Genomic DNA, 19,290 nt, shown 5'->3' on the forward strand with positions numbered 1-19,290 from the left:
AGGCCGCTGTCTTCGCCTTCCACGGCTCGTGACATGCGACCATCGTTGATTGCCATGATCCTCTTGCTGTGCTCCTTTGACTCCTCTTGCCATGCCCCTCTTGCTGTGCTCCTTTGACTCCAGGCAACACCGGCCAGATGGATAACGACAAACGACAATACGGACATGCGTCCAACAAGCGCGAATGCCGTCCAGCCACCGGCATAGAAAATGTAAGCATTCCACACCACGTTCTCCCGTGTTTCTTATGTAGGCTGGCTACCTGCGTGATCAAGGAATCCATATCAAGTCTATAATCCTTGGCAAGCAAACAATTGCCGCAATGGAACACTGAGTGATCCAGTTTGATCCAGTTTGTCCCGAAACAAAGCACTGTAGATACAACGCTGTAGATACAACTCTTACACCATTGGACTCTGGAGCAGTGGAAACACGTTCTCTGGAGGGATGAATTACCCTTCACCATCTGGCAGTCCAACGGACAAATCTTTTTTTGGTAGATGCAAGGACAACGTTGCCTTTCCCAATGCATAGTGCCAACTGTAAAGTTTGGTCGAGGAGGAATATTTGTCTGGGGCTTTTTTTCATGGTTCGGGCTAGGCCCCTTAGTTCCAGTGAAAGGAATTCTTAACGCTACAGCACACAATGGAATTCGAAATGATTCTGTTTCCAAATTTGTGGCAACAGTTTGGGGAAGGGCCTTTCCTGTTTCAGCATGACAATTTCCCCGTGCACAATGCGAGATACATACAGAAATGGTTTGTCGAGATCTGTGTGGAAGAACTTGACTGGCCTGCACAGTGCTCTGACCTCAACTTCATCGAACACGTTTAGGATGAATTGGAACGCTGACTGTTATGACAGCAAAAGGGGCTTTCAGTTCCTTGCTCAGAACATGAGAACATATGAAAGCTGGTTGGTTCCTTTTAACATGAGTCTTCAATATTCCAAGGTAAGAAGTTTTAGGTTGTAGTTATTATAGGAATTATATACTATTTCCCTCTATACCATTTTTGTATTTCATTAACCTTTGACTATTGGATGTTCTTATAGGCACTTTAGTATTGCCAGTGTAACAGTATAGCTTCCGTCTCTCTCCTCGCTCCTCCCTGGGCTCGAACCAGCAACACAACGAAATTAGCGCACGCTAACTAGCTAGCCATTTCACTTTGGTTACACCAGCCTCATCTCGGGAGTTGATAGGCTTGAAGTCATAAACAGCGCAATGCTTGACGCACAACAAAGAGCTGCTGGCAAAACGCACAAAAGTGCTGTTTGAGTGAATGTTTAACCCCCTGCTTCTGCCTACCACCGCACAGTCATATACTTAGATGCTTGTATGCTCAGTCAGATTATATGCAATGCAGGACACGCTAGATAATATCTAGTAATATCATCAACCATGTGTAGTTAACTAATGATTATGATTGATTGTTTTTTATAAGATAAGTTTAATGCTAGCTAGCAACTTACCTTGGCTTACTGCATTCGCGTAGCAGGCAGTCTCCTTGTGGAGTGCAACGAGAGAGAGGCAGGTCGTTATTGCGTTGGACTAGTTAACTGTAAGGTTGCAAGATTGGATCCCCCGACCTGACAAGGTGAAAATCTGTCGTTCTGCCCCTGAACAAGGCAGTTAACCCACCGTTCTTATTTTCAATGACGGCCTAGGAATGTGTTCTTAACTGACTTGCCTAGTTAAATACATATTAAATAAAGGTCTAAAAAAATTATCTGCAAATCGGCGCCCAAAAATACCACATTTCCGATTATGAACACTTGAAATCGGCCCTAATTAATCGGCCATTCCGATTAATCGGTCGACCTCTAGTCCACCTACTTTTGGACATGTAGTGTAAGTTCATTGGTATTCAGGGGCTGTTTTGTCCATCTTGCTATAATAGTGAATGCATAGACTTTGTGACAAAGTTGAAGCATGCATTTTCATCAACACACACACACACACACACACACACACACACACACACACACACACACACACACACACACACACACACACACACACACACACACACACACACACACACACACACACACACACACACACACACACACACACACACACACACAGGAGGCATGTGCAGAGTGCACCCAATGTTGATTTAGTGTAAGAGAGCTTTTAGAGTCAGTGCAAGAAAGAGTGTATAAAGACATTTACAATGTACACACAAGTATGTGCACTGAGTATTCAAAACATTAAGAACCCCTGCTCTTTCCATGACAGACTGACCAGGTGAATCAATTTGAAAGCTACTGTATGATCCCTTATTGATGTCACTTGTTAAATCCACTTCAATCAGTGTAGATTAAGGATTTTTAAGCCTTGAGACAATTGAGACATGAATTGTGTACAGTATGTGTGCCATTCAGATGGTGCTTTTGAACTGAGTATTGTAGTAGGTGCCGGTTGTGTCAAGAACTGCTGAACTATTTCCAGTGTTCCATTTCTCAGCCTTGACGTATAGGTCATGCTCCAGCAGTCGCCCAAGAACCCTGCGCACCAAGGAAACATGCGTGGCGCGTGTGGTAGAATAAATCAAGATGTCATCAATATAGACTACCACACCCTGCCCGTGCAAGTCGCTAAGAATCTCATCTACAAAGGATTGGAAGACGGCTGGAGCATTCTTCAACCCATACGGCATGACGAGGTACTCATAGTGGCCTGATGTGGTACTAAACGCTGTTTTCCACTCGTCTCCTCCCTGAATATGCACCAGATTATACGCGCTCCTGAGGTCCAGTTTTGTGAAGAAACACGCTCCGTGGAATGATTCCACCGCCGTAGCGATGAGAGGTAGCGGATAACTAAAACTCACGGTGATCGAATTGAGACCTCGATAATCAATGCACGGACGCAGACCTCCCTCCTTTTTCCTTACAAAAAAGAAACTCGAGGAGACGGGTGACATGGAGGGCCGAATGTACCCCTGTCTCAGAGCTTCCGTGACATGTCTCCATAGCCAACGTCTCCTCCTGTGACAGTGGGTACACATGACTCTGGGGAAGTGCAGCGTTCTCCTGGAGGTTTATCACGCAATCCCACCGTCGATGAGGTGGTAATTTGGTCGCTTTCTTCTTACTAAAAGCGATAGCCAAATCGGCATATTCTGGGGGAATGCGCACGGTGGAAACCTGGTCTGGACTCTCCACCGTCGTGGCACCGATGGAAACTCCTATACACCTCTCTGAACACTCATCTGACCACCCCTTAAGAGCCCCCTGTTTCCAGGAAATAACGGGATTGTGAATAGCCAGCCAGGGAACCCCCAACACCACCGGGAACCCAGGTGAATCAATAAGGTAGAAACTGATCCTCTCCCTATGATTCCCCTGCGTTACCATGTCCAGCGGAATCGTGGCCTCCCTGACCAGCCCTGACCCTAACGGTCGGCTATCTAAGGAGTGCACGGGGATAGGTGGGTCTAACGGAATACCCAATTTACGGGCGAGTCCACGATCCATAAAACTCCCAGCTGCACCTGAATCAACTAGCGCCTTATGCTGAAGAGAGGGGAAAAACGCAGGGAAAAAAATGAACAAAAACACGTGACCAACAGGGAGCTCTGAGTGAGTTTGGTGCTTACTCACCTGGGGTGGCCGAGGAGTGTTCCGCCGACCATCTCGACTCCCAGAGGCTCCTCCAACACCGGTCCGAAGTGTGTCCTCTCCGTCCACAATAGGAGCAGGAGGAGTCCCCTCTGGTCCCCCTAGATGCAGCTCCTCCCAACTCCATCGGAGTTGGAGTGGGAGAGCTGGAAGGTGGAATTAACAGGACCCCTTCTGAACGCCCGCGGGCAGCTAGCAGGTTGTCCAATCGAATAGACATGTCTATAAGTTCATCCAGGGAGAGAGTTGTGTCTCTGCAAGCTAGCTCCCGGCGGACGTCCTCCCGGAGACTAGACCGGTAATGGTCCATCAGGGCCCTGTCATTCCACCCAGCACCAGCAGCTAGGGTCCTAAACTCCAACGCAAAGTCCTGCGCGCTCCTCATCTCCTGTCTGAGGTGGAACAGTCGCTCACCCGCCGCTTTACCCTCTGGTGGATAATCGAACACAGCTCGGAAACGGCGGGTGAACTCCAGGTAGTTGTCCCGAGCCGAGTCTGGACTGTTCCAGACCGCGTCAGCCCAGTCCAGGGCCTTGCCCGTTAAACAGGAGACGAGGAGGCTCACACTCTCCTCACTCGAGGGAGCCGGACGCACGGTAGCCAGGTAGAGCTCTAGCTGGAGCAAAAATCCCTGGCACCCAGCCGCTGCTCCATCGTACTCCCTCGGGGGGGAGAGACGCAGTGCGCTGGACCCAGAGGACGACGTAGGTGGAGTAGGTGGTGTAGGTGGTGTCGGCAGTGGGAGAGCTGAGATAGACGTCGGTAGACCACTCCTCTCCCATCGTTCCATCCTCTCCATCATCTGATCCATCGCCGTACCAATCCGATGGAGGACAGCGGTGTGGTGATGGACGCGCTCCTCCATAGTGGGGAGAGGGGTGGTCGCTGCTCCTGCTGACATTTCTTCGGTGCGGGCTTCTGTTACAAATAACTATGAGTGGTGGATGGAATCAGGCGCAGAGAGCAGGGTTCTGTCATTTATCAAATTTATTACACCGGTGCAACCGAAATGATCACGCCAACACACAGGGCGTATATAAGTTGCCAGTCCAAAACAACAGGACAAAAATAGACCACAGAATAAAGATACGAAAACAAATCACACCATCAAACACAGAGTAACAATAAACAAGCCCGCACAAAATACCCAGCGGGCCTAGTGCCCTTAAATACCCTACAAACAAACCCTAATACAAAACAGGTGTACCCAATTAACCACTAACCAACACAAACGGAAAAGGAATCGATGGCAGCTAATAGGCCGGTGACGACGACTGCCAAGCCCCGCCCGAACAGGAAGAGGCACCCTCTTCAGCGAGGTTCGTGACACCAAGCCACACTGCTTCTTAACACAGCGCGCATCCGATGAGTGGACATTCCCCCGTTCTCTTTATATTGGATCTTTATCCAGCTCCTGTGAAAAGTTTGGATGTGCATAAAACCCTCCCTTGTCTAAGTTGCCTTGTCTGTATTATACACCGAAGGGGAGCGGTTATTGTGCCTGTATTTAGACAGACTATTTTAAAACAAGTTGTTTCATTTTTATTAGCCTAGTGAATTTAATTTTACTTATTGACTGCATTTGGCATGTCCAGACTGCAATTTACAGTAGACCTAAACCCTATATCAGTGTGAATGCTATAGCTCATCAGAGCTTGGCACTATAAGGTTATATCTGCAAAATGATATCTCTATCTGAGATAATTGGCTTTAAAGTTCCAAACCCTCATGATCCTGTGTGTTTTGGGTCATTGTCCTGTCGGAAAACATATGATAGTCCCACTAAGCGCAAACCAGATTGGATGGCGTATCGCTGCAGAATGCTGTGGTAGCCATGCTGGTTAAATGTGCCTTGATTTCTAACTAAATCACAAACTGTGCCAACAACAAAGCATCTCCAAACCATCACACTTCCGCCTCCATGCTTCACGGTGGGAAGCATACATGAAGAGTTCATCCGTTCACCTACTCTGCGTCACAACGACATGGCGGTTAGAAACAAAAATCTCAAATTGGGACTTGTCATTCCAAATGACAGATTTCCACCGGTCTAATGTCCATTGCTTGTGTTTCTTGCCTCAAGCAAGCCTCTTCTTTTTATTGGTGTCCTTTAGTAGTGATTTCTTTGCAGCAATTCGACCATGAAGGCCTGATTCTCACAGTCTCATCTGAACAGTTTATGTTGAGATGTGTTTGTTACTTGAACTCTGAAGCATTTATTTGGCCATTAATTCCTGAGGCTGGTAACTCTAATGAACGTATCCTCTGCAGCAGAGGTACCTCTGGGTCTTCCTTTCCTGTGGTGGTCCTCATGAGAGCCAGGTCTTTTAATTTTCCATATTGACTGACCTTCATGTCTTAAAGTAATTATGGACTGTTGTTTCTCTTTGCTTATTTGAGCTGTTCTTGCCATAATATGGACTTGGTCTTTTACCAAATAGGGCTATATTCTGTATACCATCCCTACCTTGTCATGACACAACGGATTGGCTCAAATGCATTAAGAAGGAAGAAATTCCACAAATATATTTTTAAAAGGCACACCTGTTAATGGAAATGCATTCCAGGTGACTACCTCATGAAGCTGGTTGAGAGAATCCCAAGCATGTGCAAAGCTATAAATTGACAGTAATTAAGTTTGTTTCTTTAAGTGAAGATGTTTCAACAAGTTCAGGCGAAAACAGGACACTGTGATAACTCGAGTTTGGTTACAAAGTTTATAAAACATACCAAAACACCTTTGGTATAGTGTTGCCATAATTCCTTGAGTGTGATCACAATAATTTGGTTACGTCCTAAATATCCCTCAGCCTTCAGATATGAGCTAAACAGCTAATTTGCACTTGATATGCGTTTTTAGGCTATGAGAAAGTGAACTTGTTCCAAACGTTTAGCTCAGTTCAATACTGCATTGCGATCTATAAACAGCAAGGGTTTTATTAAATAGGCACACTATTTCTTAATGATGCACTTGGCAATGTTCAATTCCTTCACACAAAAGCATTAACTTTGAAAGTCGATACATGTAGACCCTTCATATATAGGCTATGCGCAGCACTTCGTTCAATTTATCGAAACAGTTATTATTTTATTGCTGAAACCACGAGCAACACCTGTCAAACTTTTCTCTCAAAACACAGGGGTGTCGTTTCGCACGGGACTGGTACTATCAGATAGGGACGTTCTGCCGCCCTAGGCGAGACAAAAATGGCCTTGGGTTGGAGGAACAGAACATAATAGCAGCCCAATTAATAGGCCTATGCTACAAATACAACCATTTTTAACACATCTGGTCAGTACGCTATATAATCAGTTCAATGTCAATAACAGCCTATTTTAATTCTGACTACAGTGATAAAATCACCAATGCCTTGGACGTTCTGCAGCCCTAGGTGAGACCAAAATAATTACATCTTGGTCATCCTTACGAGTCTAAGCATGGCACTTTCAAAAGTGCACCTTTCCACCCAGACAGAGGCTCTACTGCCGCAGAAAACTGTAAACTTCAACTACTGGCTACTCGTCCATTGTATAACCCAACAACAGAAGTGCTTCCCTGAAAGATGCCTGTGTTTAAACAAACATATTCCCTTTTCAGAAATAGAACATCTCAATTAAAGGGACAGAATAGCAAAGTAAATAAATGGTATTTCCTGGATTATTATAGGCTGCAGTTTAGCTTCAGATTGTCATAGAGAGGAAACAATATATCCCCATAGGTATTGGAGTCACGTCTTTCACGGGCATTTTAGAGCTTGTTTCTACCATATGGCATCACTGAGTAAAGCATTGTTGTGGAACGCTTAATGTAATCTGGATACGTTTTATGCATTCATTTCAAAATATAAAGCAAACATTAGATCCCCTTTTTTAAACACAAGGGGGAAAAGGATATGTGATACCCTCACTCAATTCGAGCCCTGGTTTTAGTCAAACACACCAAGCCCTTCCCAGTCAGAGGTATTTAATCAGTGCATGCGGCAGTATTGGAGTATTTGGCTATACCGACATCTATGGATAGGATAATTGTGTCTGTCAAACAGGTAGGCTTACCACTTATTTTTTGGAAGATGAAGAAATAAGCTCCAATTATCTATGTTTATGCCCCTACACATTTTTAGTACACAAGTGCACATATAGGAGGTCCCTTACCAGGCAGAAGGGCATTTTACTCTAACCCCTGCGTTAGAGAGTTACATTGTTGCTATCACTATACAACCTACTACCTATAGTAGAAAAACTAGTTTCTTATTAAAAGTATCCCACCCCATAATTGTTGCAACTACAATAGAAATAGAAACTTTTATATAACATATATTTTAATATTCCTGTAGAACTGTAAAACAGAGTAAGATCATTTGAGCATTGCAAACAAGTGCTTTCATAAATGCATGGCAGGCCTTGTTTCGCTGGAGCAGTGTAAAATAAGCTTCATGTCAATGACCCAGCCTTAACAAATTTTGTTTATTTACATATCGAATTTGATTGTCCAACAGCAGCATTTACTTATTTAGTCTCCACTTAGAGTGGCATCTTTCCTCTGCTGTGGTTCTGCACTGCAGACAGCAATGTTTTCTCTTGGTAACTGTCCATGGTCCTGAAATCAAATAATCTGAGTTTGCATTGACAACAGCCTGATCTCCAGCTCCTTCTACTTCTGGAAACTATACTCAGCAAAAAAATAAACGTTCCCTTTTCAGGATCCTGTCTTTCAAAGATAATTTGTAAAAAAACAAATAACTTCACAGATGTTCATTGTAAAGGGTTTAAACACAGATGCTTGTTCAATGAACCATAAACAATGAATGAACATGCACCAGTGGTTGTCAAAACACTAACAGCTTACAGACGGTAGGCAATTAAGGTCACAGTTATGAAAATTTAGGACACTAAAGAGGCCTTTCTACTGACACCAAAAGAAAGAGGCCCAGAGTCCCTGCTCATGAATGTGCCTTAGGCATGCTGCAAGGAGGCATGAGGACTGCAGATGTGGCCAGGGCAATAAACTGCAATGTGCGAACCGTGAGACGCCTAAGACAGCGCTACAGGGAGACAGGACGGACAGCTGATCATCCTCGCAGTGGCAGACCACGTGTAACAACACCTGCACAGGATTGGTACATCCAAACATCACACCTGCGGGACATGTACAGGATAGCAACAACAACTGCCCGAGTTATACAAGGAATGCACAATCCCTCCATCAGTGCTCAGACTGTCCGCAATAGGCTGAGAGAAGCTGAGGGCTTGTAGGCCTGTTGCAAGGCAGGTCCTCACCAGACATCACTGGCAACAACGTCGCCTATTTTCACAAACCCACTGTCGCTGGACCAGACAGGACTCGTAAAAAGTGTTCTTCACTGACGAGTCGAGGTTTTGTCTCACAAGGGGTGATCGTCGGATTCACGTTTATCGTCGAAGGAATGAGCGTTTCACTGAGTCCTGTACTCTGGAGCGGGATCGATTTGGAGGTGGAGGGTCCATCATGGTTTGGGGCGGTGTGTCACATTATCATCAGACTGAGCTTGTTGTCATTGCAAGCAATTTCAACGCTATGCATTACAGGGAAGACATCCTCCTCCCTCATATTGTACCCACCCTGTAGGCTCATCCTGACATGACCCTCCAGCATGACAATTCCACCAGCCATGCTGCTCGTTCTGTTTGTGATTTCCTGCAAGACAGGAATGTCAGTGTTCTGCCATGGCCAGTGAAGAACCCGGATCTCAATCCCCTTAAGCACGTCTGGGACCTGTTGGATCAGAGAGCGAGGGCTTGGGCCATTCCCCCCCAGAAATTTCCGGGAACTTACAGTTGCCTTGGTGGAAGAGTGGGGTAACATCTCACAGCAAGAACTGGCAAATCTGTTGCAGTCCATGAGGAGGAGATGCACTGTTGTACTTAATGCAGCTGGTGGCCACGCCAAATACTAACCCCCCCTTTGTTCAGAGACATATTATTCCATTTCTGTTAGTCACATGTCTGTGGAACCTGTTCAGTTTGTCTCAGTTGTTGAATCTTATGTTCATACAAATATGTACACATGTTAAGTATGCTGAAAATAAACACAGTTGACAGTAAGAGGATGTTTATCTAGGTGGTCATGCAACTTCTCATGCGAGCTGAGGAGGTGGCACTGACGCTTCCAGTCCCTGGTTACATCCCTGACCAGCGCAGATTTGCACTCGTGTGAAAAACGTTTGCAGCATAAACAGAAGGCTGCATCGTTTCGCTTGGAATAGACGAGCCTTGGTCTCTCCACTCTCTCCCCGTTCGCCACCCTCCTATTGTAGTGAGCCACCGAAAACATTCGTTGCCCCTCTTGGGAAATTCCCCTCCTTATCCCAATGTGGCCCAGCCTGCACTAACATATCCCGTAAAGATCCATTCATATATTCTGGCCAGTCACCAGGATCTTTTGTTTTTTTGTCTGGAAGTCTGATTTAGCAGCACCACCACTGTCATCGGGGACGGGGTGCGACAAATCTGAGTCTGGGTCCAAGATGGTAGGTTCTTCGCCGGCATTGTTGGGTGTTGTGGCTGCACACCGATACATTTCACCAGTGAATTTCTTTGGTTTAGAGATTGTGCCTCTTTTCTCAGTTTAAAAAAAATATTTGCTTCCTGATAGTTTGTCTCTTGACATGGTAGCAAATAGTTTCAAATGTCTATAGATTACTTTTAGATAAAATTATATCCACTAGTAGTAGCTAGCTAATGTTAACAGGCTAGGTTAGGCTACTACCTAAATCACTAATAGTCTTCATCACACACAAATGTTTACAAAAAAATACAATCATTAATGTATCAGCAGATACATTTTTATTAATGTTTCACAATTGGATAATCCCATTTGGAACGTCCGGATTTCAGTTTGCATTTAACCTAAACAGTAGGCAACAGTTCCCTTGACATCCCTGGCCCTATTTGAAGTCCCCTCTTGTGACTGTCACATTTGTAATAGAGCCTCACAAACATCACACATAACATAGGCGGCACTGCTATCATACTATTTTACCACTTCACCAAGTATTTTCCAAACATTATTTTTCTGGCCCTCCCTGCTCTTATTGAATTAAACTTCAACAATATATCATTTTTGCCACCGTGGATCGATAACTTTTTTTTGCTTTTCTTCTTCCCAAAAGCATAACTTGGCGAATGGCTGTGTAGGCTATTTAGTTAGTTATCGTTGAATGACCCTAAACTCTTCCGCCCCGGATCAAACCGTAGGGATTGCGGGTTGAGTCAACCTGCCGTCAATATCACATGGATCTACTAAAAAGAGAACTATAGTATGATGACAGTAGAAACCAATGTTTTATGTAGACTATGAATTGCCTTGCAGCCCATGGTAACCTTAATAATAATAATAATAATAAATAATATATGCCATTTAGCAGACGCTTTTATCCAAAGCGACTTACAGTCATGTGTGCATACATTCTACGTATGGGTGGTCCCGGGGATCGAACCCACTACCCTGGCGTTACAAGTGCCATGCTCTACCAACTGAGCTACAGGACCACCAGGACCACCTTTTAAGTTCTCATTTACAACTGTGACCTGGCCAAGATAAAACAAAGCATTGCGACACAAACAACACAGAGTTACACATGTAATAAACAAGCGTACAGTCAATAACACAATAGAAAAAAAAGAGTCTGTATACAGTGTATGCAAATGGTGTGAGGAGGTAGGCAATAAATAGGCCATAGTAGCGAAATAATTACAATTTAGCAGATTAACACTGGAGTGATAAAAGAGCAGATGATGATGTGCAAGTAGAGATACTGGTGTGCAAAAGAGCAGAGAAGTAAATAAAAACAATATGGGGTTGAGGTAGGTAGATTGAGTGGGCTATTTACAGATGGGCTATGTACAGCTGCAGCGATCGGTTAGCTGATGTTTAAAGTTACATTTACATTTAAGTAATTTAGCAGACGCTCTTATCCAGAGCGACTTACAAATTGGTGCATTCACCTTATGACATCCAGTAGAACAGTCACTTTACAATAGTGCATCTAAATCTTAAAGGGGGGGGGGGTGAGAAGGATTACTTATCCTATCCTAGGTATTCCTTAAAGAGGTGGGGTTTCAGGTTAGTAAGTCGCCAGCTTCAGCGATTATTGCAATTCGTTCCAGTCACTGGCGGCAGAGAACTGGAAGGAAAGGCGGCCAAATGAGGTGTTGGCTTTGGGGATGGCCAGTGAGATATACCTGCTGGAGCACGTGCTACGGGTGGGTGTTGGTATCGTGACCAGTGAGCTGAGATAAGGCAGAGCTTTACCTAGCATAGACTTATAAATTACCTGGAGCCAGTGGGTCTGGCGACAAATGTAGCGAGGGCCAGCCGACTAGAGCATACAGGTCGCAGTGGTGGGTGGTATAAGGGGCTTTGGTTAAAAAAAACTAATGGCACTGTGATAGACTGCATCCAGTTTGCTGAGTAGAGTATTGGAAGCTATTTTGTAGATGACATTGCCGAAGTCGAGGATCGGTAGGATAGTCAGTTTTACAAGAGTAAGTTTCGTGGCGTGAGTAAAGGAGGCTTTGTTGCAAAATAGTATTTGAGTACTGTATTCGACTGTACTCTACTGTGCTATATTCACTAAACTGCACTGTATTGTATTGGACTGTACTCTACTATATTCACTGAACTGTTTTTAATTTTAATGTTTTTAATTTGACCTTTTATTTTACTAGGCAAGTCATTTAAGAACAAATTCTTATTTTCAATGACAGCCTAGGAACAGTGGGTTAACTGCCTGTTCAGGGGCAGAACGACAGATTTGTACCTTGTCAGCTTGGGGAATCGAACTTGCAACCTTTCGGTTACTAGTCCGATGCTCTAAACACTAGGCTACACTGCCGCCCAGGCACTACTCTACTGTGTTCAATCCAAACTTGTGAAAAATACATCTATGATGGGTTCAGATTTGGTCCGGTCCGTTTATGGACGTTAACATCAATGCTAGGGTGAACTGACCAAATTCCAACCACCAGAGATTGGGAGAGCGATAGGGAGGGATTGATGAGACTCAGACTGTTTTAACACTCTTGGTTTGACCACCAGATGACAGAAAGATAAACTAAACAGTTATGAACTGTGGAAGGGAGGACATTAGCAGGTGACCCAAATGTGACTACTATGATTTCCCATTGTAGCCAATTCAGTTGCAGTAAATCTGTTACATATTTTGCTGTATTTCCGCTCCCAATTAGGGAACAGAATTACGTGTTTTAATCACTTAACCTTTTACTGCAGTGGGCTAAATCAGGTAAAAGAATGAACAAAAAAATTGGTAACAGAATGATTGGAACTGTCTTCGCTAGAATGGGAAATCATAATAGTCACAAACCACAGTTGTCACCTGCTACTGTCCTCCTTTCCACTGGCACACTGTTACAGTATGTTCAGTTCATAACTGTTTTCTTTCTCTTTCTGTCTCCCTGTCTCTCTTTCTCTCTCCAGTTATTAATGTCACCTATCCCGGCTCTTACTGACAGCTATCCGGGAGCCCCCTCTCTTTCCATTTACTGTAACCAGCCCTCTCACCCACTGAGCATCGACCGACATCAGACATCCATGGACTTTGAAAAGTCGTTGACATTTGGTCAGTCCAAATCTGAACCAATCCGAGACGTCTGTTTCATAAGTTTGGACAGCATAGTGTACAGCGCAGTAGAGCACAGTCCAGGAAAGAAATGTAGAGTATAGGTCAGTACATTACAGTAAAGTACTACTTCAAAGGTATACAACAGCACAAGGGATGGAAGTTATCGTTTGATATGATTTAGGACCGAGGTGAAGTTTTGCCCTTATCTGTGGAGCAGCAGAGAGGCATTGGGGAAGCAAACAGACAGGGGATGTGGCAGGCGATTATCTCCATCTCTGTGGGCCTGCTGTATCATCTGATGTGATAACACATACCACCAGGGGAGCAAAGAGTACAACAAATCCATCAGCATCTCTCGGTGTGTGTGTGTGTGTAGGGGGGGCAATGAGTGAGTTGGATAGTTTCTGTGTGCAGGGGTGTGTGTGACAGTGAGAAAGTGACCAACATTCAGGAGATAAAAGTGCTCAAAGTCTACTTATTTTGCCTACCCCACCATACCGTGAGACATGGTTGAGATGTACAGTACCAGTCAAAGGTTTGGACACACAAACAAAAACAAATCAATCAATATGTGCACAGTAAGCACCTACACTTATGGTACCCTTGCACTGTGACTAACATGATACATTTCTCCATTCAAGTACTTACAGTCACGTTACATCTGTGTTATTAAACAGTAAAAAAAAACTAAATAGATCTCCTTCATACTACCATTGTAGTTTCCTTTAAAGCAACATTAAAACATAATTCAAAGACCATGGCCCTATATAACTCCTCTACATTGTAGAAAATAGTAAAAATAAAGAAAAACCCTTGAATCAGCAGGTGTGTCCAAATTTTTGACTGGTACCGTATATCATTTCAATGCTTACAAGCAGGGTTGTCAAACTATTTTATAATTTCTTTAAAAAATGAATAATTTCGTGGATCAAAAACATATGTTATAGCTTAGACCCCATTTTACAGTGTTTTGTGTTGTGCCTGCCATCAGCTACTATAAGACACAACATTTTCTTGAATACAGGGTGGGTGTAATGCTTTGATTGAAATGACACCTACGCTGTAGTCAAGAGGATGTAGGGCGGTATAGGTGTTTGAGATGTGTGTGTTAGTTTCTGTTACAGGCTTTGGTTTTTCCATTGATGTTTTGAGGTTGTACTTTAGCACGTGTAGCTCTTTAGCATGTAGCGCGCACCGATTGGCATCAACTCGTTAGTCATTATGTGTTACACCTGTGCTGGTTGCCGTCTCGTTAGTGGGAAAGTATTTCACCTGTGCTGGCCCAGGTGATATTTAAGTGGCTAGCCCAGTGATCCAGATGCGTAGATGTAGAGGGTTAACACCTTTAGTTGGCGCTCCTTATTTGGATTTCTAGACAAACAGTCCTTTATCTGATTTTGTTTTGCTCCACCTTATTGGTTTGTTTCCTGTCTTTAAGTTTGGTGTGGGATTTTCTTGGGTAAATTTAGTGGGTGCTCATGGTGGGTGGGTTTCTTTTAGGTTCCAGTGGACACCCCCATTAGCGTCTTTCAGAAGCTTTCCTAAAACGTCACCTGTTTCGTTTTGGTTGTTGGTCAGTGACTATTTGTTAGCTCCCCCTTCTGTCTGAGTGACATTTTTGGTTTCCTTGCTGGGGAACGTAACAGTTTCCTAAAGCCGGAATCACTCTGTGTAAAATGCCTCTGTGTAAAATTCAATCAAGTTTCATTTGTGCATTCCTATACTTGTCTTAATCTGATTTGCACAACACACCAGCAAAATAGCCTACATTGGCCGTTGTACAAAAGTGGTATAAATTGGGAGTTGGTATCCTATTGGTATCCTATTTCTGTCACACCCTGATCTGTTTCACCTGTCTTTGTGCTTGTCTCCACACCCCTCCAGGTGTCACCCATTATCCCCTGTGTATTTATACTTGTGTTCTCTGTTTGCATGTTGCCAGTTCGTCTTCTTACCAGCTTTCTTTCCCGCCTTCCTGTTTCTCTAGTTCTGTTTCCTAGTTTTTCCTGGTTCTGACCATTCTGCCTGCCCTGACCCCGAGGCTGCCAGCCATCCTGTACCTGCCTGACTCTCACCTTATCACAAACCTCTGCCTGCCCTTTTCCTGCCCCATGTTTCTAATAAATAATTTGAACTGTACTCTCTGCCTCCTGTGTCTGCATCTGGGTCATATCCTGAGTCGTGACAATGTCTCCCAAACTTGTAGCACACATGTCTTACAGGTATACTCACACTTTTTTTGTATTGCATATTTGAAATATTTAACTGAATTCCTTACCACCCCACTAAAGTGGAAAAAGTAGCAGTAAAGGAGAACCATGCACAGTAGTAATAATTTTGATTAACCTTTTATTACAGAAACCTTTTAGAGAAATATTATCTCCATTGTTCTCTGTAAAATAAATTTGAAACGTGTTGATTTAATTACTTATGCATCTTATAATTATGTGGTTAGATGTTTAAATAATCACTTTACCCATCTTTATTTTGGTCAAATAACAGGTGTTTCAGCAGGGACTTGACAAAAATGCAGCCTTGGCATTACAGCCACACTAGCCCACAGCACCATGCACACTAGCCCACAACCAGGCAGTAATGCTATTGTGAGAAATTACACAGGTCACTCAAAACATTTATAAAGTATTTATAAAGTATAAATAGCATTCGCTTTAGGGACTGCAAAAAAATACTTTACAAATGATTGGTAAATGGTTCATTAATGTGGGAGTAATGACTAATAGATGGTGAACACACAATGTATACATGGTTTATTACAGAACCTTAAAATAAAGTGTTATCCATCCTAGTTGTGTATGAATAAACACATGTATTAGACTAACAAGAAAATCATTAAATAAATGATGTATAGATTACCACTGGCTTAATACCTTTTAACAGCCTAACTACACATGTCAAATAATGCATTTCAAGTGTTCCCCCTTGCCCAATTGAGTTTAAATATTAGACTACATATAATTCAATAGAAGAAAACAGAGATAGAAGGAGAGAGAGAGACTGCCATCAGTTTTGGATGTAGCCAATGGTTACATTTAAAGTGGAACTGACAGCATGTTAACTACTTTGCAGATATGAAACAGACAACCATAATATCAGTCAAAATGTACAATTCCCAGTTCATGCTACAAAACCTTAAACCACAATATGTTTTAAAAATAGGTTATATTTGACAAACAATGCCATGACAGAGTATGTTGGCAGAATAGATGGATGCAGTTCAATGCATGATTAATATAACTAATTCACAAATACATTTCTTGGTAGTCCAACAAATATTGCTAACAGGTGGTAAATCACAGCTAGACTGATAGTGTTTGCTGCCTCTAGCCCTTCGGGATGCACTGTTTCAGTTTCAGTGACTCAAAATTTTGGACAAAAACTGTAACTAAGGCTGGGAATGTCAATACAATCAAACTAACAAGGGCAATGATCACAAATCTGTCATTAATAGGCTAGCTTATCTATTTATGTAGCTATTTATTTAGAAAGCTAAAAACACAGAGCCTAACATTAGCTAGCTAGCTAAACTTGCTGTTGGGAGGGTGTCATGTCATTGGACGAGAGGCCGACTTTTTTCCCCCATATCTTTTCTTGTGGCTACAGCTAGAGATGCAGATGTCATTTGTTTAGCTAGCAATACATATGAATCACTTTGCCATCTATGTTGAGCTTTAACAACTGTTCTCCAAATGGGAGGGCAAACAGGCAAGTTCCCATTCTGTTGTCAAAACATGGGTTGGGACAAGCATGCATTGGCAGGCAAGCTGCAGAAGCGTGAGCAGGCTACTATTCCGCATAATTTATCTGTGCAATTTTGACGGCCAACCAGATGAAACGGTTTGAGAGGGTTTATCTACTGTTCCCTCATTAGATTTGAGCTCGTCTTGCTCTGTCTTTAACGGCTGTCGTCAGTAGAAGAAGGTGAGGACCAAGGTGCAGCGTGGTAAGTGTTCATGATTTTTAATATAATCAAAATAGAACACTAAACAAAATCTAGGAAAAACGAACAAACGAAACAGTCCTGTCTAGTGAAAACACACAAAACAGAAAATAAACACCCACGAAACCCAGGTGGAAAAAGGCTACCTCAGTATGATTCTCAATCAGAGACAACTAACGACACCTGCCTCTGATTGAGAACCATACCAGGCCAAACTCAAAAACCAACATAGAAAAACAACCATAGACTGCCCACCCCAACTCACGCCCTGACCATACTAAAACAAAGACAAAACAAAGGAACTAAGGTCAGAACGTGACACTGTCTAACATTAGTTGTTGATCTTGTTGATGTGCATAGGCTACTAAGGGAGTGAGAGCCTACCTATTCATGGTTATTTTATCAATAGGATTGTAAAGTTCCAGAACGTAAGAGAACTCTAGTGGTATTTACTTACAGTATTTGCAGAAATCCATTCAGGTGTATTTTTTAGGGCTTTTGGCTAATGCTTTCTTATGATCTAAAGTCGCGCTGTTGCTACACAGTCTAGTTTAAAGTGAATAATGGCAGGCCCGTGTGGCAAATGGCTTATTTGCCACACAGTCTGTGTTGAGTCCGGTCCTGAGGTGCTTTCATTTCTCTTGAATGTTTGCAATGTTGCGGAACGATTTGTACTGGACGCCGTGTTTCCCAAAACGTTCTTGAACAGACTTTGAGGTACGTTTGCTCCCGTTTGCTGGGTGTGGCGAGGTGTGGCTCGAAGAAATTAGTGAAGTATTTAAAGGGCAGTGACTATGTGGACAGCGTTTCCCAACCCACAATCCTCCCCATTTTTCAAATGGCTGTTTGATTAGTTCAGTGTTAGCTAGCTACATAGCTGTCTTTGTTTCCAAGATAATTGTGTAGTTTAGTGTGTGTAGCCTTGGAGTGATTATCTTAATTCACTGAGGTTCGCTAGCCAGCTATTTGTCGTCCTTAACGTAGGAGACTCTGCTAGCTAGCCAACAGCTAACTGCTAACAGCTAGCCAACGTCTGCTGTTTTGAATTCAACAACCCGGTCAGGTGGTTTCACATTTTCGTTTCATTGCAGTGCAGCGGTTTGATTTGTTTGATCGTGGCTAGCTGCATAGCCGTCTTTGTTTCAAAGATAATTGTGTAGTCTAGACCGATTCCCTAGGTTAGCTAGCCAGCTATTGTCGTTCTTTTAACTCAACTAACGTAAACAACACTGCTAGCTAGCCAGCTAGCCCCCCGAATAGCAGCACTGTAGAACTATTACACTCAACGGAACACTTGAAGTGTAGTGTCAAAACGCAGCTACTGCCAGCTAACTTTAGCAGTACTGTATCATTTTAATCATTTTAGTCAATAAGATTCTTGCTACGTGCCTTTCTGAACATTCGAGACGTGTAGTCCGCTTGTCATTCAATTTCCTTGCATTAGCGTTTTTCTGTAGCCTGTCAACTATGTGTCTGTCTATCCCTGTTCTCTCCTCTCTGCACAGACCATACAAACGCTCCACACCGCGTGGCCGCGACCACCCTAACCTGGTGGTCCCAGCGCGTACGACCCACGTGGAGTTCCAGGTCTCTAGCCTCTGGAACTGCCAATCTGGTTCATCTCAGCCTATGCCTCCCTCCAGTCCCTTGACTTCTTGGCACTGACGGAAACATGGATCACCACAGATAACACTGCTTCCTACTGCTCTCTCCTCGTCCGCCCACGTGTTCCGCACACCCCGAGAGCTTCTGGTCAGCGGGGTGGTGGCACCGGGATCCTCATCTCTCCCAAGTGGTCTTTCTCTCTTTCTCCCCTTACCCATCTGTCTATTGCCTCCTTTGAATTCCATGCTGTCACAGTTTTTCAAGCAACAAATTTATCGCCCTCCAGGTTCCCTCGGAGAGTTCATCAATGAGCTATGCCTTTTCCTTTCCTGAGGACGGCTCACCTTTTCTGGGCGACTTTAACCTCCCCACGTCTTTTGACTCATTCCTCTCTGCCTCCTTCTTTCCACTCCTCTCCTCTTTTGACCTCACCCTCTCACCCTCCCCCCTACTCACAAGGCAGGCAATACGCTTGACCTC

General features: G+C 43.6%; 1 protein-coding gene across 1 annotated transcript in view; it reads left to right on the plus strand.

Moving 5' to 3' along the window:
- LOC118385916 (inactive dipeptidyl peptidase 10-like) overlaps positions 1-19,290 on the plus strand; it is a 263,791-nt gene that overhangs the window by 20,471 nt on the left and 224,030 nt on the right. The window lies entirely within an intron of this gene.

This window comes from Oncorhynchus keta, chromosome 7 (genome assembly GCF_023373465.1).
Source record: "Oncorhynchus keta strain PuntledgeMale-10-30-2019 chromosome 7, Oket_V2, whole genome shotgun sequence".
In the NCBI taxonomy this organism is placed as follows: Eukaryota; Metazoa; Chordata; class Actinopteri; order Salmoniformes; family Salmonidae; genus Oncorhynchus; species Oncorhynchus keta.